Here is a 24,452-nt window from a genome sequence, read left to right as displayed (position 1 = left end):
ACGTTGATCCGATAGGAGGACCGCTACTTGTGATATTTGGAACTTCCGTTTACCTGTCAAGTAAAATACCGAGGGCGTCAGAGGAAGACCGCCCAAAGACCGCGTTGGGCGGTCTTCTCTTCTCCGATGCCTAAGTTAGTCAATGTATTTATGTTGACAAAGTAATCGTAGGTAACTAGTAAATGCGTCATTAATGAGGAGAGAACCTTTTATAAGTGAGGAGGGAACTAATCTTCTCCATGTTTTCGATGTGGGACTGATGTGCTTCAGTCCCCAGCTTCTGGAGCTTCTGATGCTAACTTGGTGCGGCGCGTGGCGGCCCGTCAGCGGTGATCTAAGGGTGAGCCGGGGCTCAGGCGGTAACCTGTTTGGCTGTGTTTCCGTAGGTCACACAGTTGGTGGTAGCTGGTACAGCTAGCGGTATCATGAGTGTGGCTTATTATAGCTAATTATGCTTGCAAATGCTCATGTAAGTACAGTTAATTATGTGAGATCTCATCTGGATTTTTTATCATTTGAATTTCTATAATTACAGAGTGTGGAAGACGATAAGAAAGAGATGAGAAAGAACAAAGACCTAAATGGGTATTATTCTAAAATCAATCTCTAAAGGGTTATAGACCATTGGATGTGACATTAGCCACGTGTCATAATCTACTTGAAAGCTTAGGTAGCTCAAGTTAAAAACTAGCTCAGGAGAGGATCCTCTCGCCCAACGAACCTAATGAACCCAATTGACTAAACCCAACTTCAAAATTCACTCTTTGTCTGAATCCCACTATGACTCTCACCTCTCTGCTTTGCTTATCTTCGGTTCCCAAAAAGATTCTCATTCCTACAAATAATTGCACCAAGGTCATAATTAGAAATTTAAGTTGACGGTGGACAATACTTGGCTGACCACATATGGTCAGCCATTCCTAAGCAAGGCCAATAAAAACTAAACACTTATCCTTTTTTATTTTATTATATCCTAATTAAGGTCCTTTTCTTCTTCTTCTCGATCACAGTTCTTCTACTACTCTTGATTATGGGTTTTACCGATCAAAACTTCTCAATGCAGCATAAGGTTACACATGGGTAATGGGTTGTATAGTCTCTGTTGTCTAATCTCTCATTTCCCAATATGCAGCTTCTCCTTCACATGTTCTCCATCTCTATCATTCTTGTGGGTTGCTTATATTCCAATCCAGATCTGAAAATTGCTAGAGATGGAAGATAAAAATTCTAGATCCCCAACTTTGGTTTCTCACCTTCCATTTCATTTTCATGTTCATTTTCATTTTCATTTTCAGTTAAAAGTGCTTGTCTGCAGTACTGTTTCTCCATTGCAAAAGGAAGAGCTGTGAGAGGAAGAAGGGAAGGACATGAATTAGGATATAATAAAATTAATAAACTGGACATGTGTTTAGTTTTCATTGGGAGACCATAGCCTTGGTTAGGAATGGCTGACCATATGTGGTCAGCCAAGTATTATCTTGGCTAAATTTACCTTATGATGCTTCCAAGTTTTGCTAAGTTCATAGAAAGTTTATTTGTCGTACTTTGACTTCAATGAGTCATTATGAATTTAATGGCTTCATGCAGCAAAACTATTCCTAAACCCTAATCTATACCCAGGGCATCAGTGCCGGTAGCATCAAGATTTGTTAGAAATTTCAGTTTGATTGATTTTTCGTTTGTAGTTTGAGACTTGCGGCTTAACTTCTTTTGATTTTCTTTGTGATTGGGTCAAAAATTTTCAAAATATACATTTTGTTATTTGAGGAAGTATAGTACCTAGGTTTTGCTTGCACCAATCTTTTAATATTTTTGCATTAGCATGCATTTACACATATATAGTTGCTTTTGTCATGTCGTTCTCTAATCTTCCCTCTATCTTCATGCATTTACTTGCTTTTGTACATTCAATATATATAAGATATTTTTTTTCTATAAAAAAAAATGGGGGGTGCTGCAGCACATCCCAGCACCCCCTTGGTTCCATGCCTGACTTGCACTCTTCTTTTTTGGGTTCATGTAATTTTTCACTCCCCTAATTGGGTTTAATCAGTTTTACTTCAAAGTTTAAACCTTTTTTCCTGCACAGTAATCGATCATCGTTGTTATTTCTGTGGTGAGTTTTGCTTTGAAATTTGAAGTAGTGGGGGAAGTGGAAGTGATAAAGAGCAAGGGTTGTTCTAGATTGTCTGCAGTTGTCAAGTTCAATTTTTAGATAAGGTCATCTCCAATCGTCAATGTCTAAAATAGACATGGTCTAAATTTTTAGACCTTCGAAATTCATCCAAACAGTAAGGTCTATAATTTTTCCAACTCCAATCGTTTGAGGTCTAAATTATAGACTCTAATATATATATATATATATATATATTAATTTGTATACTTAAAAATTATAAGCATGTTTAGTTATATTACTAATTCAAGTCTACTTAAAATTTATTTTTGAGATAGAAATATGACTTTAATAATTGAACTAATCTTACTATATTGCTAGATAAGACTTTCAAGTGGACGTATCAATTCATACACAAACTCTATAGATTATCGATTAGATTTTTACATGCACAAATCACTTCCAAGTTTGTGATTTGCCCATAGGAAATAACCGTTACAAACATAATTATGTAGATAGGGTCTAACCGTTGGCATGCTAGGACCTGAAATTTTCAAGTTTGAATTTTATTTCAATCATCCATGTATGTGGGCTAGCTGGGCCATCTCTTGTTTTGCAGGGTCTAAACAAAGGTCTATAATTAAACTAACTTATAGACTTTGGACCACCATACTTGATTTTTGGTATAGACCCAACCCACCATTGGAGATGGATTTTGGATAATAAAGTTCTGTAATTTAGGCTATAAACTTATCATTGGAGAACGTCTAAGAACTTTGAGAAACAGACAATTCTACTCTAGGATGTTCTATGTTTAGGAACTTGCTTTCAAACTTTGATTTTGCAATTTGAAGTTATTAATATAATTTACAACATCAATGCTTTTGTTTATATATTACGGCACGCAAAATGGTCTTTTACAACACAAAAGATTGTCTTTTATGACACGCAAAATCGTTACAGCAGGCAAAATCAAATCTCAGAATTAGTAAAACATCTTTTACAATGTGCAAAAAGGCCTTTCATGATGCGCAAAAGATGTCTTTTACAACGTGCAATTTGTGTGCCATAAGAGAAATTTGTCTTTTATGACATAATCTTTTATGGCACGCTTCTTTGTGCCGTAAAGTTATCTTTTACGGCACACATTGTGTGTCATAAAGGACTAGTTTGGCTGTAGTACGTGATTGAAATTCTTTTGTTAATCGATAATTCCTATCCGAATTTCCTTTCCAAGAATTTGAACTCCAAAGGCTAATACCTCTACTTTACAGGCATTGAAACCTCATGGTGCAAGCGAACCCTAACCTGCTTTCCTTGACCGATCCTAGTCTTGTACATCCAGTTGAACGACATAGTTAAGTGTTGATCCGAGTATCAAAGCAACCTCTTATGTCACCAATGCCAGGGTAAGACCGAGAATCTCCATCGAGACATGGATGTAGTAAATATGCACTTTTTACCCAGAACCTTGTTTCTCTTGATAGACTATGACCATGTAAACAGTGTTAGGATGATGATGTAAAATACCACAACAAGATGATTAAAAAACCACGGCACACATGAACACAAAATTTAATAGAGGTTTGACAAAACTTCACCTATGTCATCTCTCCTGAGATTCACTAGCACTATGGAGAATAACAACTTGATTACAAGTAGGATTAAATACTGTTTACTCCCTATACTTATAGGGTTTCATCGTTTCGGTCCCTGACCTTCGAATTTCACCTAAAAAGTCCCTGAACTCTTAATTTCCTCCCAATTCGTCCCAACCGTCATGTCTCTGTCCAAATTATCTATGAAGATTCCAATGTGGCAACTTGAGTCGACAACTAGCGCCACGTGGATCCACGTTGTAAAATGACAAAAACAGCCTTGCCTCTGTTATGGTGCGTTCCATATGATGTACCCCAAATCCCGTTCCTAAACTCCTAAAAAACCCTAAAATATGAATTTGTGAGAACGAAGCCAATCTCTTCTCCATAATCCTACAAACCTAGAATCCGACAACATTGCAAATCAAAAACCCTAAATAATTATCGGATTACCAATCATTTGTTACTGGAAGCAAGGAAGGCAACCTTAGTCGAAGAAGAGACCAACGTTTTGTGGCAGCAACATGGTCGTGAACGACGCTAATCTGTGGGTTCCTCGAGCTGCAGACCAGGAGAACAAGAAGGATGAAATCCCTAATTATGGTAAGTTTTGGAGGGGAACTATTCATCTCCGATATCAATGGATTGAAGATGACGAAATCTAGGGTCCTGATCGAAATACAAAATTGGGGGTTTTAAAATTGGTTAGATCTCTGTTTCTAGGTTATTGCTATTGGTTTTTGTTTATGGTTTTGGAGGGATTGCTGGTAGCTAAAAATGGTTTTTCTTAGTGTGGTGATGGTTTTGAGTGCTGATAGGAGCAAAAAAGTGTGACGATATTATTGATTATTTGCCCCATTTTAGCTTTGTTTCTCCCTTAAGTTTAGTGTTTTGAGTCAGTAAGTCATTTTGAGAGTCTTGTTGAGTGTTTGGAGTGAAAAAGGCGGAAAAAGTAAAATTTATGAAAAATCCTAACTGGATCAGGATTCCTAACTGTCAACTATTTTTGCGGTCTTTACATTTTAATTCCCTTTATTTTCTCTAGAAAATTCTGATATTCTCCTGCTTGTTGTAGGAAACATTGCCTGGTGGAACTGTTGGAAACAGCAATGATGGAGTCATAAAATAAAGCATTAAGATATTTGACCAAGCAATGAAGAAAGGGGAATAAAGGAGAAAGACGTTTTCAGCTGGAGAATAAAGGAGAAAGACGTTTTCAGTTGAGGAATAAAAGAGAAAGATGTTTCAGCTGAAAAATAAATAAGAGAAAGACGTTTTAGCTTGGAAATTAAAGGAATTGCCCCATTATGAGAGGAGTTAAGGCCATAAAGGAGACGTTTCAGTTGGGAAAACCAACCAATGCTCCCCTATAAATAGGCAATGTCCAGAATATAATTTGCATCACTTCCCAGCCAAGATCATTCCAAGACTACCCAATTCACTCCTCAAACCTCCATATCTTACAAGACCGTGACCACCATCCATCCATCAATCTACAAAGCTCTAAGGCGCTGAGTCAAGGACGCTCCACCACCATAGCAGAGACGAGTTCATCACCGTGTTGCTAAGCCGCTGAGGAAAGCTTCAAAGTGTAACTATGACTCTACTTATAATTTTTGTTTCGGTTTTGTTTGTTTCAATTTGCGAGTTGTGTAATTGGAGACATGAAATTTTCATAATATTTTTATTAATATTTTTGAGATTTTCAGTTTATTATTGAGTTAATTTCGAGAATTCTTTTATGATGCATGTTACAATCTTGTGCCCTTTTACGTGTTTAGGTAATTTTCAGAGTTAGGTTCATAAGTTTGCATGCTAGAATAACGGTGAGAGTTCTTGTGTGTTTGCTTAATTTGCCAAGAGTAATTGTTATTTGTTAAGACGCTGAGTTAAACAAGTAGTAATTAGTTCTAACGGGTGGTAAAAATCATGCTTTAATGATTAAATGATTCTGGAAATTACGTGTTAAATTCTATGTGTAATGGTTAATTTGCACGTGTGAGTTGATTCGAGGGTTAGATAATATTACTAGTTAAGAGAATTACGCTGAGTGTTTTCGAAAATTAGTAGTATTAGGCTTGGTAAGGACTTTTCCGATCCATGCCTGCATTAGAATGAATCAGATAAGTGGATTGATCCGCTGAGGCTTTTCATTTGAGCTCTTATCTAGGCATTTAAGATGGGCACATTTTTGTAGCATGTTGAAATGAATTTTCTGTTTTTACACTTAGTAATTTCCGAGTGGTATTGGTCTAGGTTAGGGAAGTCGATCATTGTATATAGTTTTATTTGTTTTGTTTTTATTTTAAGTAGATTAGAAACCAAATTCAAAACCCCCCATTTTATTCTTTTATTTGTTAATTGACCTTTTTGTGTAGGTGTACCCTACAATCCCCGGACTGAACGATCCCTGCTTATCCTATACTGACAACTACATTTTGCAGGGTTAAATTGTGAGGCTATTTCAGCCGAATCAATTTTTGGCGCCGTTGCCGGGGATTGTTAAAATCCCTTGCACTTAAAGTGTCATCGATTTTGTTGTATATAGAATGCATGCTAATTTTTGTACTACACATGTGGAATGGTGACAAATTGCGATTTCTGTTAGGCCAAGCTTTAATTGTGATTTAGTTTAAGTTTTATGAGTGTTACGAAATTAAGCATGTCTTTTATCATTGTTGTACAATTTGTAGAAGTTGTTTTTTTTAAGCATATTGTAAATTGTATGTGTTTCACTTTGATTTTTTTTTTCCAGCATTTTGTAAATTGTATATTGTAAATTGTAGAATGAGTTTTTTTTTTTAGCATGTTGTAAATTGTATGTGTTTCACTTAGATTAATATACTTAGGTTATGAATTTAGCTAAATACTTAATTGTTGTAAGTGTGTAAAATCGTATGAGTAGACAAGGGCCCTTTTGTTAATATTGGCCTAAACCCTTCATTAGTACCTTACTCAGGTCTCTTGAGGTTGAGGGCGGCCTTTATTAGCACTTGGAGAACGGTCTAACACATTAGTTAATTTCCCAGCTGAGTAAGGGGCGCATACGGATGGTGTCTTAGGTTGAGACCCTGGGTGATGGGTTCAATTGGATCTCAGAGATACTATAGAATGAGCCTAAACCACTATGTGGGAGTAGCCGATAGGGGCCTAAACCTCAATGAGGGAGTAGCCTCCGTAGTATCACGAAAATGAGTCCTCCCTCTCACTTACCTCTTAATCTGGCCATCCCGCCTTCTGAAACAAAGGAAAGAGACTTATGTCTAGGCGACTATCCCTATATCGTATCTCACCAGTAGTAGTGGTTTCTATTGGGCTCGACTTACAACTTGGAATTAATTGAGATATTAACTATGTTTATAACAAGCTCAAAAAAAAAAAAAAAAAAAATTGTTGTGTGACCTGCTTAAGGTATATTGGATTAAACATGACCTTATCGAGGGTAGCTGTTCTATAGTCCCATTGCACACTAAGGTCCTCTGTTCCAGTACCTAAGTATGTAAATGTAAAAGTAACTTAGAAAGTAGGAAAGACATAATGTTTGTATTCCTAAGCTTGTATATGTTACTAACACTTGATCTGGTGAATCCTTTGTGGAGCACACATTGGAAGAGATACCCCTCCAGGAGGCACCTGAGGAATGAGAACGTGTGAACAAGGAGAAGAGTCCAGGCTGAAGGACTATAAATATTAAGCGCTACATGGGAGGCAACCCATTTCAACCGAAGCTGTGGAGGAGCCATCAACGAGAGTTTGACATTTCTATCCCTTCACTTGCTTAGGTTGAATTGTACTTGTGTCTTTGTTTGTTTGTTTATTTTACATTTCCCTTATTTTCGTAGCCCCCCATATTTAGGGTCTATATACCATATTTTTTGCCTACATTGAGAACCATGTAGATTCTAAGTGTGGGGTGGGTTTACACCTTTATTTTAGTTTTTTTTTAAATAAAATTCAAAAAAAAAAAAAATTTGTTGGTTTTATAGAGTCTTTTTGTGTGTTTGAGTCTTAGGATGCCCCTAACGTCTAGGATGAACATGTCTCTAAATTCATGGCTGAAGGTTTTCACAATCGAAATAGGACTTAATTGAATTCTGTGGTTAATCGACATTGTAATGGTTGTATGAAGATTTGAGATAGGATTGTAACTTGGTTCATTAAGCATGCTAGGATTAAGTCTGATTCATTTTACCCTAAGTGAGCTGTTGAGCTAAAATACTTTCTTTTCGAGTGCTTATTGATAAATTCAAAATTTCATGGCTGTATTTGCAAAACCTCATCATTCTTTGAAAATCTAATGATCATGTGCCATAGATTTTAATGGACTAGAGAGTACTAGAACTCGGCTGTTGTGACTGTCAAAACTTGTATGCCATAATATGCACTGATCCTGGATAGGATAGAAGGCATTAGGGTAACCACCATAGCCAAACAAGCATGTGTCCCCAATTGTGCCCGTCGTGGGACTCCTTAGAATGAACCCTTTTGAGCCTACGTTGAAAACCTTTGTTTCATCGCCCTCACTACCCTACCATGAGCTTAGTACAGGATATCTCTACCCTTATCTTATGGACTTAGTAGAGCATGACATAGTATGTAGGGGTGACGATGAAAGACAAGTGTGGGGTGGGGAAAATCCAAGAAAAAAAGAAGAGAAAAAAAAAAAAATTTGCCGTAAAAAAAAAAAATGAAAATGAAAAAGAAAGAAAGAAAAGCGGCAAAATAGAAGAAAATTGAAAAGAAAACTGTTGGGAAATTGTTGAAGTGTGGTTTTGGACTTTCAAAGTTGTAGAAGGCTCAAAGTGGAAAATTATGCCTTTGTCCATTCCCATGTTGGTTAGAGTGAAGGTTTGGCCCAAAACAATGATATTTGGTCTGCAAAAATGATGACATAAGGTGGTCCATATATGCTCTGCTAGGTCCTTAGGATTTTTGTATCCTTAATCTTCATTTCAAAAACCCTAGCTTAGCCCCATTACAACATGTTTTAAGTGCTTACTTGATCCTTGAGATGGGCAGTCTTTGGTTAGTGGAGTCAGGTACGCAGTCGAGCTTATGGTTTAGGTCCATTTGTGCACTTAGTCATTTCATGAGGTCTTTAAAAATTCTTCACAAAATGCGTTTATTGATGAAATATGCAAGCTGTTTGTTGCCTTACAATTTATTCTCTTGCATATACTTGAGAGTGAAGCTTTTAAGCATAGCCATTTCTGAGAGAAAAATCGAGAGTATGCCCTGTGAGTTTGGATTGGACTTGTTCGAAACATGCTATCATTCACTGTATAACTTAAGTTCTCCATATCTTGCTTAGTCATATGAATGTCACAGGTTTATTAACCATGGAATTATCTATGCAATTTTGATTAAGTGTTTAACGTGAAAGCCATGAGTTTGGAGTCTCTGAGACAACAGTTAGGGGAAGTAGAGTCATTTACTTGTTTTTTTGTTGAGTCGTTGTTTTGTTTTGTATTTTTGTTTTGCTAAGGGACTAGCAAAAGCTAAGTGTGGGGTAGTTGATAGGAGCAAAAAAGTGTGACGATATTATTGATTATTTGCCCCATTTTAGCTTTGTTTCTCCCTTAAGTTTAGTGTTTTGAGTCAGTAAGTCATTTTGAGAGTCTTGTTGAGTGTTTGGAGTGAAAAAGGCGGAAAAAGTAAAATTTATGAAAAATCCTAACTGGATCAGGATTCCTAACTGTCAACTATTTTTGCGGTCTTTACATTTTAATTCCCTTTATTTTCTCTAGAAAATTCTGATATTCTCCTGCTTGTTGTAGGAAACATTGCCTGGTGGAACTGTTGGAAACAGCAATGATGGAGTCATAAAATAAAGCATTAAGATATTTGACCAAGCAATGAAGAAAGGGGAATAAAGGAGAAAGACGTTTTCAGCTGGAGAATAAAGGAGAAAGACGTTTTCAGTTGAGGAATAAAAGAGAAAGATGTTTCAGCTGAAAAATAAATAAGAGAAAGACGTTTTAGCTTGGAAATTAAAGGAATTGCCCCATTATGAGAGGAGTTAAGGCCATAAAGGAGACGTTTCAGTTGGGAAAACCAACCAATGCTCCCCTATAAATAGGCAATGTCCAGAATATAATTTGCATCACTTCCCAGCCAAGATCACTTCCCAGCCAAGATCATTCCAAGACTACCCAATTCACTCCTCAAACCTCCATATCTTACAAGACCGTGACCACCATCCATCCATCAATCTACAAAGCTCTAAGGCGCTGAGTCAAGGACGCTCCACCACCATAGCAGAGACGAGTTCATCACCGTGTTGCTAAGCCGCTGAGGAAAGCTTCAAAGTGTAACTATGACTCTACTTATAATTTTTGTTTCGGTTTTGTTTGTTTCAATTTGCGAGTTGTGTAATTGGAGACATGAAATTTTCATAATATTTTTATTAATATTTTTGAGATTTTCAGTTTATTATTGAGTTAATTTCGAGAATTCTTTTATGATGCATGTTACAATCTTGTGCCCTTTTACGTGTTTAGGTAATTTTCAGAGTTAGGTTCATAAGTTTGCATGCTAGAATAACGGTGAGAGTTCTTGTGTGTTTGCTTAATTTGCCAAGAGTAATTGTTATTTGTTAAGACGCTGAGTTAAACAAGTAGTAATTAGTTCTAACGGGTGGTAAAAATCATGCTTTAATGATTAAATGATTCTGGAAATTACGTGTTAAATTCTATGTGTAATGGTTAATTTGCACGTGTGAGTTGATTCGAGGGTTAGATAATATTACTAGTTAAGAGAATTACGCTGAGTGTTTTCGAAAATTAGTAGTATTAGGCTTGGTAAGGACTTTTCCGATCCATGCCTGCATTAGAATGAATCAGATAAGTGGATTGATCCGCTGAGGCTTTTCATTTGAGCTCTTATCTAGGCATTTAAGATGGGCACATTTTTGTAGCATGTTGAAATGAATTTTCTGTTTTTACACTTAGTAATTTCCGAGTGGTATTGGTCTAGGTTAGGGAAGTCGATCATTGTATATAGTTTTATTTGTTTTGTTTTTATTTTAAGTAGATTAGAAACCAAATTCAAAACCCCCCATTTTATTCTTTTATTTGTTAATTGACCTTTTTGTGTAGGTGTACCCTACAATCCCCGGACTGAACGATCCCTGCTTATCCTATACTGACAACTACATTTTGCAGGGTTAAATTGTGAGGCTATTTCAGCCGAATCAAGTGCAAGGGCTTGATTAAAAATTGGGGATATGGTATGCTTTATGGGTTTCTGGGTTTCAAGAAGGATGGTTTGTGGTATTGAGTGGTAATTGAGAGTGTGTCTACTATGTGTGTGGGTTTAGTTAATTGAGATTTGCATTTGTTGGTTGTTGAATTTGCTAGGTTGGCTTTAATACTGTCGAAATTGTGGTTGGATGTGTAGGTTTGGCTTTTAATATTGCTTTTTCTGTGTGGTTTTTGGTTGTGGTCCTAGTTTGTAGTAAAGTAAAGAATTGTGCTTGTGTTTGTCTGCCATGTGTGAAGAATATTGGCCTTGTAAAGGCTTTTTTGTTTGGTTCCTTTTTGTTTCAGCTTTAGCTTGTAGCTCTTTATGGAGGCAACTTTGGTTAACTGTTTTTTCCATTGACTAAATGTTTTTTGGTTGACCATTTTCATTGACTAACTTATTTTAATTGATGTAGTGACCAGCCATGTTCATTGTTGAATTTGCAGCACATCCAGACTATTTTACAGTTAAAGTTTATCATGGAGGGTGTTTCAGGCAAGGCACATATGTTTTTGGAAAGGTGGAATATTATGATAATGTAGACAAGGATAAGATGTGCCTTGTAGAGGTAGACAACATGGCTAAGCAACTCAATCCAACATATGAACACCAAAGAATCGATTACAAGTATAAATGTGGGGATGAAACTGATGAGTTGCTGAAACTGGAAATAGATGCAGACGTGATGGTTATGTGTGTAATACTCAACTTTTTGAAACTTTGCTCATGTACTTATATTGGATTTTTGTGTATGTTTCCGGGAAAAAAAAAAACTGCCTTGAAGGCATCAAGGTTGGAAGCAAATAGGTCGGCCCCAAAAGCATCAAGGCCTCAACAAGCTGTAGCATCTGCTAAGCAAACTTCAAGGCCTGTTCAAGCTGCATCTGCCCCCAAAAATTCAAGGCGTCAACAACCTGCATATGCCCCAACAGGTTCAAGGCCTGTTCAATCTTCTAAGGCATCAAGGAAGCAAAATGCAACAGCAACAAGGTCCTCTCAAAGGATCAAGCAATACTCAGGTAAAGGAGACGAAAAATAGTTGAAAGGGAACGGACATTAGCAAGCACATGATTAATTTTTAGGCATCCTCTTTTTGGGCAACCTTGTGTTGTGACACTTGGTTGCTAACTCTAATCTTTTGATCAGATGATTAGAGCTATCTTTAATTCCAGCAGAATTAGTACTTGAACAATTATTGAGGATGTAATGCTTTGATTTTTGTTTTTGGTAAATTACAGCTCTGTTTTGTGGCTTGCTATTGCTGAACATACCATGTATTTTGGGTTTATTATGAATGTAGGTGAATGGTTGTCTTGAACCTTCATTGCTTAGTTTATGCTTCTGGATTAATCGGATTGTTTGGGTTATTATGCCACAAAAAACTAGCAGTAATTATTTTTTTGGTTTATGATCTATGTGATTTGGGGATTTGGGGCAAGAAAATTGACCAAGTTAGGAGGGAAAAAAATGGAAAAATTGAAGCAAAGGGTAAATTGGACATTTTTCCTTTGAAATTTAATGCATCCAATTGACTTGGTATGGAAACGACCGCCACGTCAGCGAGACAATGGAGTCTTGGACGGAGGCTTGACGGCAAGGATGAATTGGGAGAAAATAGAGTGTTCAGAGACTTTTTAGGTGAAATTCGAATGTCAGAAACTGAAACAATGAAACCTTATAAGTATAGGGAGTAAGCAGTATTTAATCGTTACAAGTACTTAATGAAATCCTATGCTAGTCTTAGCCCTTTGCTAGATCTCTCTATCACCCTTGGCTCTCTATGGCCCTATGTTTGTATGTAACTGCGATCTCTGTTTGAACTCTTCTATGATCTGACGATACATTATTGATCTCCCAGCAATCCTGTTTATAGATCATCGTGTTAGTTACAAACTTGTCACATTAGGATTCCTAAAACTATTAGAACAAGGAAAGAGAGCTAGCTTTCCTATTCCTAATTAACTAAAATATGACTTACTTTCCAGGTCTAAACCAATAGGAATAACTCTTCCTATTCCAAAACCCATTAGGATACTTGAAGAATTCCTGTGTGCACTACTCTCCCTTTACCCATTTGGTTTTACATTGTATCCTAATCATCGCAGGCATATCAACTAGCGAAATTCACAACAAGGGAGATTGAAGTAGAGTCTAGACGTATCCAAAAGACAGTTGAAAGTAGATAGCACTATAATAAACTTGATATAGAACCAAGGACTGCCATCAACAATTTGATCCCTCCCTTTCAACATCGAAAACTTAAAAACATACCAGTCACCATGATCACGAATAGATAACATATTATTGAGATTCCAAGCAGTTGATATAGTGCCTATAAAAGTCTTGGGATAGGCATTCTTCCTTGACAAAAGCAGTTGACCCACCAGATAATAATTTTCGAAACACCACAGTGATACCAGCCCACCCAAGGTAACCCCTTCTCAGTAATGCCGAGCGACACCATCAACTTGGTGGAGGCCGCATCAACCATTGCAACAAGAAAAAGCGATGCTACAAAAAAGAAAACTCTAGAGAGGATTTTTTTTTTTTTTCTCTTTGTATTTTTCTTTAGAGAAATTGAAGGTGAGAATGTTATGAGTGAATATGGTTTAATTAATTGTTGTTTACTCAATATAATCTAGTGGTACAATACATATAATTTCTTACACTACTTCTTACAAAGAAGTGTTGTTGAGACTAATTTCTACTACATTTTTAGTACTTTCTCCCTACATTTTGCTTAGTTATTTCCTTAACAACGTCATTTCTAACTTGTTTTATGTTTTTAGGTAGTTTTGAGTCTGGAAATGGAAGTCAAGGAGTTATTTGCGCATAAATGAGAAGAAATGGAGAAATTAAGCTTTCCCAGTTCTACCAGGAAAAGGAATCCCAGTTGAAGTAGGAATCCTAATGCAACTAGGAGTGAGCTTGGAAAAATGATATTCGGAAATGAAGAAATGACAGAGTTCCAGTTGGACTCGGAGTCCTGGTGGTGCAAGGAGATGTTGTGTCTTGAAGATGACTCAAGATAGTTCAAGATTGTTCTAGAATAATGGAAAAATTTCGGCAATGATATAGATGGATTTCGAATTAGCCCATTTTGGGAGAGTCTGGCCTGAAGTTTGAAGCATGTGACTTGCACATGAGTCTCTAGATCCTTCTTGACGTTTTTGAGGAGTCATTGGCCCATTCTACTTGCATTTTGCCGTGCGAATTAAAAGGATTATTCAAGGAATTTCGGCAGTATCTTTTTGGGATTATTTCGGATTTTCTTTGGAATTTTTATGTGAGAAAATAGAGGAATAAGTATTGATTTATGACTCTAAATACAAAGAGGCCGAAATTAGGTCTAATTACATGGAGAATTCGGCAAGAGATTAAGGTGACTTGTTCTCTACTTCTCAAGGAATATTTTCATTGGTTGAATGATGTCACAAGTAGATTTCGACCAGGTTCTCTAGCCCCTGCCATTCACTATATAAAAGAGGTTTGTGAAGACATTCAACACACCACAAAATTCAGAATCAAAATACACAAACATTCATCTTTCTCTTCCATAGTTTTGGCAACAATTCCAAAGAAGTTCCAAGTCAAGACTGTGAGCATCCACTCATTCAAAGCATCCTTGCCGTGATCCTCATCTATTCCACCACCTTTTGAAGCTTCTTGCGTCCTTGAAGATCAAAAAGTGTAACCATGGAACCCTAGATTCTGTTTTCGGTTTTGAACTATGTAAACCTATTTCGGGTTTGTATAAATTTCGATTTTGGTTTTCTTTCTTGGATTGATGTTTTGCGATTTCTATGGTGGATGAAAGATTGATTTTAGATATGTGATTTCCAAATACTATGAAGCATGTTTTAGGTTTTAGGTTTTTAAGTTGAAAATTGCGATTTCATATATGTTAAGCATAATTGTTAATTTCAAGGTTCAATCCCAATTTTTATGTGTTAGTTGATCTTTGGATGCATACTTAGGTTGATGAACATGTAATTGAATCCATATTACGGTGCCAGCGTTCTAGGCTTTAATAAATTTGGTAGAAAACCTAAAATTACTTAGGTAAATTAACAATGAGTCTTGCATGCTTGATTAGCGTTTTAACTTGTGTTCTTAACTTGAATTGATCAAACTTCTATGATTCTTGATTCATTGAAAGTGTTTTTGTTAGTGACTAGCTACCATTAGTGATTGCATAATTAATAGGGTTTAACTATGGTGCGTTCATCTAGTTAATTTAATTAAGGGAAGTAATAAGAACTTTGTATGCTTTCATCTTTGTTCTTGATCGATTTTATACTTGGATATATTTTGATTCGTGATTTGTTGTTTGAAACATTGCCAACGTGTTAATAGTAGTTAATTCTATCTAATTTCGTTCCATTCATTTAATTTCTACTTGATTCTGGTTTTGATGTGTCACATATGTATATAATTACTTAGTTGTTAAATTAGAAAATAAATCCTAAATCCCCTTTCTTGTATTTTCGTAAATAATGTGTATAAATATTCTTTAATTTGTTTTGCTAACGTTTTATTTTTCAGGAATTAATTAGGCCCTAATCCCCGGTTGAGAACGATCCCTACTTATTATTACTATATTGATGGGGTTTTAAATTGATACACTAATTTGTGTAGGTCAATTTTTGATGCCGTTGCCGGGGATAAATCTCTTTATTTCTTGATTAATTGGTGTTAGAAATTGTTAATATGTAATTAAAATTGTTTTCGAGTTTTATGTTTGATGATGATTTGTTTGGATTTAATTTTGATTACGAGTTGATGTTGATTGGAATAGGTGAAGTCTCTTTTGTTAATATTAGCCTAAACCTTTTAAGGGCACCTAGTCCAGGTCCCTTAAAGTTGAGGGCGGCTTTTATTAACACTTGTTGAACTATCTTCACAACTGTGTGGTAGGAGCATTTTAATGCGACGTTTTAATTGTTATTTCGTCAGATTTACTTAGTTATTTCCTTAAATGAATCATTCTTGTTTAGGAAAGTTACTATTTTTAGGAAGTTTCTATTTTTAGTAATAGTTTCTATTTTCAGGTCCTATGGAGCAAACAAGCTGAAATGAGCTCAAAAAGAGAAAGAAAAGCTAAGAAACGTTGGAGAGAGCTAAGACAAGGCACAAGGGCTGCATAAAAGAGTTGAAACGAAGAAATAAAGTTTTCCTGGTCCAGCCAGGAAACCTTGTTCAGAAAATGAAACTTTGACAAAGCAAGACTCCTAAGCCAACCAGGAAGTATGGTCGAAATAATGAAGAAAAATGATGTTGAGAGAAGAGTCCTGGAGGCACTAGGAGACCTTATGGCTTAATGATGACACATGGAGGTCCAAGAATCTTCTGGATTAATTTGGATTTCAGCAAATGAGAGAAGGCCCATTGGATTTTGGGTTGTTAGACGACAACGAGAGATTTTTGGGAATTAAATCTGATTTTGTCGTGGGAAATCATGAAGATAATGTGAAAAATCAGAAGAAAATCAAGAAAATGATGTTGGGATATGCTTTGGAGAGTTTCAAGGGATTGTGCAACAAGATAAGGCTCAAAACAAGTCCAGATTCGTTCCTAAATCCCCTCAAGATATTTTGGACGAAAATTGTGAATAAAATTTGCATTTTAACTTGAAAATCAAGGGTGGACGTTAAAGATAAGCCATTGTAATACCCCGAAAATTCATTACTAATTTCTTGGAATTTCTGGGAAATTAATAAAGTGTTCATTGTACGATTTTGTGGTCCGAGGGTGGAGTTGAATTATTTTTGGACGAATAATTATTCGAAATGCACGTTTTCGTTTGACTTTTTATACGTTTAAATTCTGTGAGAACTTCCTTCATCAAAGTTGTAGAGCGCGTCGATACGAGTTCGTGGACATGCGGAACACGAAAATCGGAGTTCGTATGAAGAAGTTATGGCCATTGGAAAAAGTTTCCTTTTTGGAAAGTTTTTCTCTCTCCTCTCTCCTGACCCGGTTTCGCCCTTTCCCTTTGTCGGCCGATTTCTTCACTGTCCGGCCACCAATCGGCATGATTCCAAAGGGAATACTGCTCGCCTCAGTCCCCTTTACACGTCTTTGGTGGTGATTCGTCGTGGGAAGCACCGTACACGGCAGTACAAGTCCGAGAAGTGGAGCTGCCAACATTGAAATCGCCCTCGTGGGTTCTCCCTCCTCCTGCCACCATAGCTCTTGATCCTTGAGGGCTTTTCTAGCCCAGAGGACGTAGATGCTTCTCCGAAGATGGCTTGCAATGATTCAAAGTGTGGAGGTTGAATTTTGAAGATTGGGATTCTAGGGTTCATCGGTTTTCAAAACATGCGAGGTAAATTCCGGCCAAATGGCTTTGATTTAGACTTTATGCTAGTTATGAAAGTTTCAATTGGAGTTGAGATGAAGAACTTTCATAATGTGAGTTTTGTCAAATTCTGACTTTGGGCAGGTGGCGGTGTCGCCACTATGGTGGTGTTTTCAGGCAGTTTTCAGCCACCTCAGGGATGGTTTCTGTTCCTGATTTCGATCTACTCGTCGAGACGAGCATTTCGATATACAATTCGTAATTTTTGGAGATCGTATGAGCATGTTAGGGTTTTTGTGATTTCGATAGTTTCGGTTATCGATCCGTGAGGATTCGGCCTTTCGATCGACTTGTAGTTTTGATTTATTGATCGTAGAAGTGTTCTGAGGTTGTTGGATGGTCTGGATGAGGATCTGACTGTTGGATCATCGTATAATTGTGTTTTGTGAATTGTGTGCTTTTGTGTCGTATTGAGTGTGACATTGATGTGATTAGGTGATTGACGAAATTGTGTGAGCGGAGTATGGATGATTTTGCGCTTGTCTTGGTATTTGTGTGAAGACGCAGCAGGATTTGGAGGTGAGTAAATCTCACGTGGTTCATTTACGAACGAATTTATTTATTACTCGGAATTACTTGTTTAGTTGTTAAATCATTTTCGAAACAAATAATTTGTTTTAAAATATATGAACTTGATCGACAACGGTTCATGGGTAAGTTAAAACAATGTTTTGATATAAAATGATTTTCGAGAAGTATAATTCATAAAAACTATAGTTGGTATTAGTTAGGTCTGGCATTTGAACCCGTTACCCGCTAACCCGCACGAAACCAGCAAGCCAAAAGCCCGCACGAACCTGTCCAATTATTAATCTGTGCTGAAAAAAGCCCGCACGCCAAAAACCCGCAAATTAACGGGTCGGGTCGTGCTAAACCCGCTAGGCCCATTGGAACCCGTTAAATCATTTCTCAAAATTAAAACTCTTTCTACTCCGCTCTCTTTCATCAATCCAAGTTATCCAACAATGGCTTCGAGATAGCAGACTAGCCTCCGCCCTACGTCTCTCTCTGCTTCATCCACAATTTTAGAGCAAGAGAGATCTAAGCTGGGATTGGAATTTGGAAACGAGTTCTGAAACAAGGTACCTTCATTAGTTCATGTTCATCTTCTGCGAAAGAAATCTGAGCTGAGATATTTTGTCTTTATTTCTTTGATAATTTGATTAATCCACTTCTGGATTTTATTTGTTAAGGTTGCTTTGATTAATCCACTTCTGGGTTTTATTTATTAAGGTTGCTTTGATTAATCCGCTTCTGGCTTCATTCGTGATCTGGGTTTTATTTCTGCAATCTCATTTGCATTGTATTCAATTTGGGTCTGTTTATTGATTGAAGATTACTGAGGTGATTAGCTAATTGACATTCTGCATACCATGTTGGGTTTTCAATAGTGGGTATGTCACGTTTTTGCTTCAATTGCTTTGGTTGGAATGGTTTTGGTGTTATGGGACTTTGATCACATTGGGTTTTAATTTGTGTTTCTGAGTGTGCCTTGCTTGATGGGTATGTGCTGCTACAGAGTGTTTTGAGTTGTATAAAGTTTTTGTTTCTCTTGTTCTGGTTGTTTTGGCATAGTTAGCTAAAGAGTATTATGGGTTTCGGGTTTGGGTTCGGTATGTTCAGAATGAATGAATGATAGTATAACCTGGCAACCTGCATACCATGTTGGATATTAACCAAAACGATGGTTTTGCTTTGTTTTTAGGGAGAGAAGAAAGAGATAAAAAAGAAGTGAGTTCGGAGAAGGAAGTAAAGGAAGAAGAGAGAAGCAGGGAAGATCCATGATTATGATGAGAGAGAAAGGTGACTGGGCACAATAGAAGAAACAGCAGAGGGTCTATTAATTGAGTTTGAAAAAAAAAATAATAAAATAAAAATAAAAATAAAAACTGCTTTTGGGCTTACGGGTCTGCGGGTTTCAATGAGTTTGAAAGGGAAAAAAAAATTATATTCACAGGTTTTAACGGGTTCCAACGGATAACCCGCAAACCCTTTGGGTTTAGTCCGTAAAACCCGTTAAGCTAACGGGTTCTTACCGGGTTAGCCCGTTAAGAACCCGGCCCGTTAATAACCCGCACGGTATCCGCATTATACCCGCACTTTGCCAGGCCTAGTATTAGTGGTCATTCCTGCGTGAATGACTGTGTGTGTGTGTGTGTATATATTTATGTGGAATATATATATCTGGATGGTGTGGCATCGTGATACGGATCACGTAGACTGTTGGTGATTTCATTCACATTTTGAATTGAATATTTACTTATGCCAAAGGTATATTTGATGATTTATATTGTTGGAAGAGTGATTTGGGGTTATGGTGTGACATTTGTGAGTCGAGTGAGATTTCCTTCAATAAAGTTGGTTCGTGATTTATCCCTTATATGCTTATTTTGTGCTTTGCATGCTTTGAATTGTTTACATTGAGGACAATGTATGATTTAAGTGTGGGGGGAAGGTTAACGTTGACTTTGTTGGATTTAAGGTTTTTGTTTTTAGGTTAGTTAAAAATCGGAAAATCCATAAAAATTTGAAATATGAAATGAAAAACGCAAAATATATATATATATATATATATATATATAAAGTGTCGTAAAAAAAAAAATCATTTTTTGGTTTATTTGTTAGAGTCGAAATTATTTTTTTTGGTTTTTGTTTGAGTCTTTTGTTTTGTTTTTGAGTCATAGGATCACCCTTTCAACTGTCTAGGATGAGTTTATATCTCTGAAAGCATGTCTAAAAGATGATCACAAAATTGAGATGAAGTTTGTTATTTGTCTTTGGTTAAATAAGATGTATATGTGATATATAACTGTGTAGTGGATATAGTATGTTGACATGGTACAAATTATGAGCATGCTAAAACAAGTTTTGATTCAAAATGACCTATGTGAGCTTTTGTTCCTATGTGCTCTTTCTTTGATGAGTGATAAACGAAATATATTCTTAATTTTCTTGGCGATGCTTAGTTGATCTCATTATTTTTCATTTGATTGATTACATACCATAGGTTAAGTTTAATGAACTAGAGAATGCTAGAATTCACTTTTATGCTTGTTGAAACTTTTATTAGTATATATCCCTGATTTCGGAAAGGATTAAAGGCACTTTAGGATTTTACCACCATTGCCAAATATAGCATGTGTCTCCATTTGTGCCCGTCGTGGGACTCCCCTAGTTTAACCCCTTTGAGCCTACGTTTGTAGCCTTTTCTTTCATCACCCTAAATTTCCCTAACCCGTAACCCTAGTATATATAGTTATATCTTTACCCTTTGTTCTAAAGACTTAGTGAAGCATATTATTGAGACTTTGCTTGGAGTTTTGGCGTCAAGGAAGCATTTTGAAGACATGAAGAAGTTCAAGTGTGGGGGTAGACTTGTCCATAAGAAAAAAAATTGTATGTTAATGCCGTGAAAAAAAAAAAAAGAAGTGAAATCGGAAAATATATATATATATATATGTATACGGCTTTAAAAGAAAAATGATTATGTTTTATGGATTTTAGTCCCCTATACTTTGTGGATTTGGAGTTTATTTTGAAGTGAAGGCCCATTCAAGAAAATTTTGGTCTTTGTCCAATTCACAATGAGGCCTCTATGGAGCTATAACGTTTTGCATGCCTTGGTGGAATTCGAGGAAGTCTCTCTACATCAACAAGTGCTCTACTTTGTTTTTAGAACACCTTTGTGATTTCCTTATTCCCTTCGTTTCTATTAACCTTGAACCTTGGGCCCATTACAACCCTTATTTAAGACCTTTTTGATCCTTAAAATTGGATAGCCTTTGATATGTGGAGATGAGTTTATAACTGTTGAACTTATGGCTTGGGTTCATTTGTGCATATGATTGATATTTTTCATGAGATCTTTTGAAAAAAAAATTGATATATGTGCTTTTCATTTTTTATATGTGCGCTTTTTGTTGAAAAATATATATATCATCTCTCACATATACTTGAGTGAATAAGAAACTTTTAAGCGTGAACCTTGAATTCTGAGAGAAGAAAGAGTGTATATCCATTGTGAGGTGACTCATTACTTGAATATGCATGCTAACCTCCATCCACTCACCATTGTTGCTTCTAAGTCCTACTTATTTATATGTTGTGTATATCTTTTATTTATCTCTCGAAAAATACATGATTAATTCTTGGTTGAGTGCTATTCTTGGTGACTTGTAAGTATGAGATTTCTGAGACAATATGTTGAAGGGCATTAGAGTATGTATTGTGAGTCTTTGTTTATGTTTGATTTTCGTTAGTTTATGTTTTGTTATTTTCGTTGGTTTTTATTTTTTATACTTAGTGTCTTAGTTAGTTAGTTAGTTTGTTTTGTGTGATTTTTGCTTAGGGACTAGCAAATGCTAAGTGTGGGGGTATCTGTTGAGACTAATTTCTACTACATTTTTAGTACATTTCTCTCTACATTTTGCTTAGTTATTTCCTTAAAATTGTCATTTCTAACTTGTTTTATGTTTTTAGGTAGTTTAGAGTCTGGAAATGGAAGGCAAGGAGTTATTTGCACAGAAATGAGAAGAAATGGAGAAATGAAGTTTTCCCAGTTCTACTAGGAAAAGGAATCCCAGTTGAAGTAGGAATCCTAATGCAACTAGGAGTGAGCTCAGAAAATTGATGTTCGGAAATGAAGAAATAATAGAGTCCCAGTTGGACTAGGAGTCCTGATGCTGCTAGGAGTCCTGGTGATGCTAGGAGATGCTGTGTCTTGAAGATAACTCAAGATAGTTCAAGATTGTTCTAGAATAATGGAAGAATTTCGGCAATGATATAGATGGATTTCGAATTGGCCTATTTTGGGAGAGTCTGGCCCGAAGTGAAGCATGTGACTTGCACATGAGTCTCTAGATCTTTCTTGCATTTTGTCGTGAGAATTAAAAGGATTATTCAAGGAATTTCGCCAGTATCTTTTTGGGATTATTTCATATTTTCTTTGGAATTTTTATGTGAGAAAATAGAGGAATAAATATTGATTTATGACTCTAAATACAAGGAGGTCGAAATTAGGTCTAATTACATGGAGAATTCGGCAAGAGACCAAGGTGACTTGTTCTCCACTTCTTAAGGAATATTTTCAATGGTTGAGTGATGTCACAAGTAGATTTCGACCTAGATTCTCTAGCCCTTACCGTTCACTATATAAAGGAGGTTTGTGAAGACATTCAACACACCACAAAATTCAGAATCAAAAAACACAAACACTCATCTTTCTCTTCCATAGTTTCGGCAACAATTCCAAAGAAGTTCCAAGTCAAGACCGTGAGCATCCATTCATCCATTCAAGCATCCTTGCCGTGATCCTCATCTATTCCACCACCTGTTGAAGCTTCTTGTGTCCTTGAAGATCAAAAAGTGTAACCATGGAACCCTATTTTCTGTTTTCGGTTTTGAACTATGTAAATCTATTTCGGGTTTTTATAAATTTTTATTTTGGTTTTCTTTCTTGGATTGATATTTTGCGATTTCTATGGTGGATGAAAGATTGATTTTAGATATGTGATTTCCAAATACTATAAAGCATGTTTTAGGTTTTAGGTTTTTAAGTTGAAAATTGCGATTTCATATATGTTAAGCATAATTGTTAATTTCGAGCTTCAATCTTAATTTTTATGTGTTAGCTGATCTTTGGATGCATACTTAGGTTGATGAACATGTAATTGAATCCATATTAAGGTACTAGCATTCTAGGCTTTAATAAATTCGGTGGAAAACCTAAAATTACTTAGGTAAAATTAACAATGAATCTTGCATGCTTGATTAGCGTTCTAACTTGTGTTCTTGACTTGAATTGATCAAACTTCCATGATTCTTAATGCATTGAAAGTGTTTTTTTTAGTGATTAGCTACCACTAGTGATTGCATGATTAATAGGGTTAACTATGATGCGTTCATCTAGTTAATTTAATTAAGGGAAGTAAAAAGAACTTTGTATGCATTTATCTTTGTTCTTGATCGATTCTATGCTTGGATATATTTTGATTTGTGATTTGATGTTTGAAACCTTGCCAACGTGTTAATAGTAGTTAATTCTATCTAATTTCGTTTAATTCATTTAATTTCTACTTGATTCTGGTTTTGATGTGTCACATATGTATATAATTACTTAGTTGTTAAATTAGAAAATAAATCCTAAATCCCCTTTCTTGTATTTTCATAAATAATGTGTATAAATATTCTTTAATGTGTTTTGCTAACGTTTTATTTTTCTGGAATTAATTAAGCCCTAATCCTCGTTTGAGAACGATCCTTACTTATTCTTACTACATTGATAGAGTTTTAAATTGATACACTAATTTGTGTAGGTCAAATGCAAGTACTGGATAAAAAAGCTCATCGTAATTTGATTTCATTGTTTGACTTTAAGATATTCTCACTTTGGTCTAGGGGTGGGCACGGTTTGGGCCGACTTAATGTTAGGTCCAACCCATTTTCAAATCGCCCATTTCGGTTTACCCAAATCTCAAACCATAGCCCGATTCATTTTCAAATGGGCCGACATGTTCGGTTGGGCAAAAAAAGCAGTTCAGCCTACTTCGGTTTCGGGTTTTTCTAATGGGCCTAATTAATATATTTTTTTATAACTTTATTTGCACCAATTGTCCAAATCCAGGCCCAGTTTCATACTTAGTTAACAGATTTAACCCCAATTTCAATTTAGCAACATATTAAATAGTTGTAGAATTCAATTAACACCAATTCTTGAACCTAATTCATATGAACAATAACCAATCTAGGAAAACTAACAAGTACCGAAGAACTTATTACATATCAAATAAATCAAAGTGCCATAGTTAATTAATTAAAACAAAAACAACAAAAGATTAAATGTTCGATGATAGTGATTCAATTCCCAGCTTCATTTCTCTTGGCTCCCGCAGATGAACACCACTGCAGATACCTCTGAAAACCTCCGATCCTAGTTTAAAAATTAAGATACAAAAGTATGAGAACATAAAATTTCAAATCATGATCTCAATAGCCTAATAATCAAATCCTTAATCGAACACTAAATCGAACACAAGCAATAACATAATATTTAAAATTTTAAATCGAAGACATGCAATATCAAAATCAGAACATTAAATCCATAATTCATTCATTTCAATAGCATACAAATCAAAACCAA

This window comes from Rosa chinensis, chromosome 3, assembly GCF_002994745.2.
Source record: "Rosa chinensis cultivar Old Blush chromosome 3, RchiOBHm-V2, whole genome shotgun sequence".
Lineage (NCBI taxonomy): Eukaryota > Viridiplantae > Streptophyta > Magnoliopsida > Rosales > Rosaceae > Rosa > Rosa chinensis.
The sequence above is the reverse complement of the archived record's forward strand: the minus strand, read 5'-3'. Positions refer to the sequence as shown.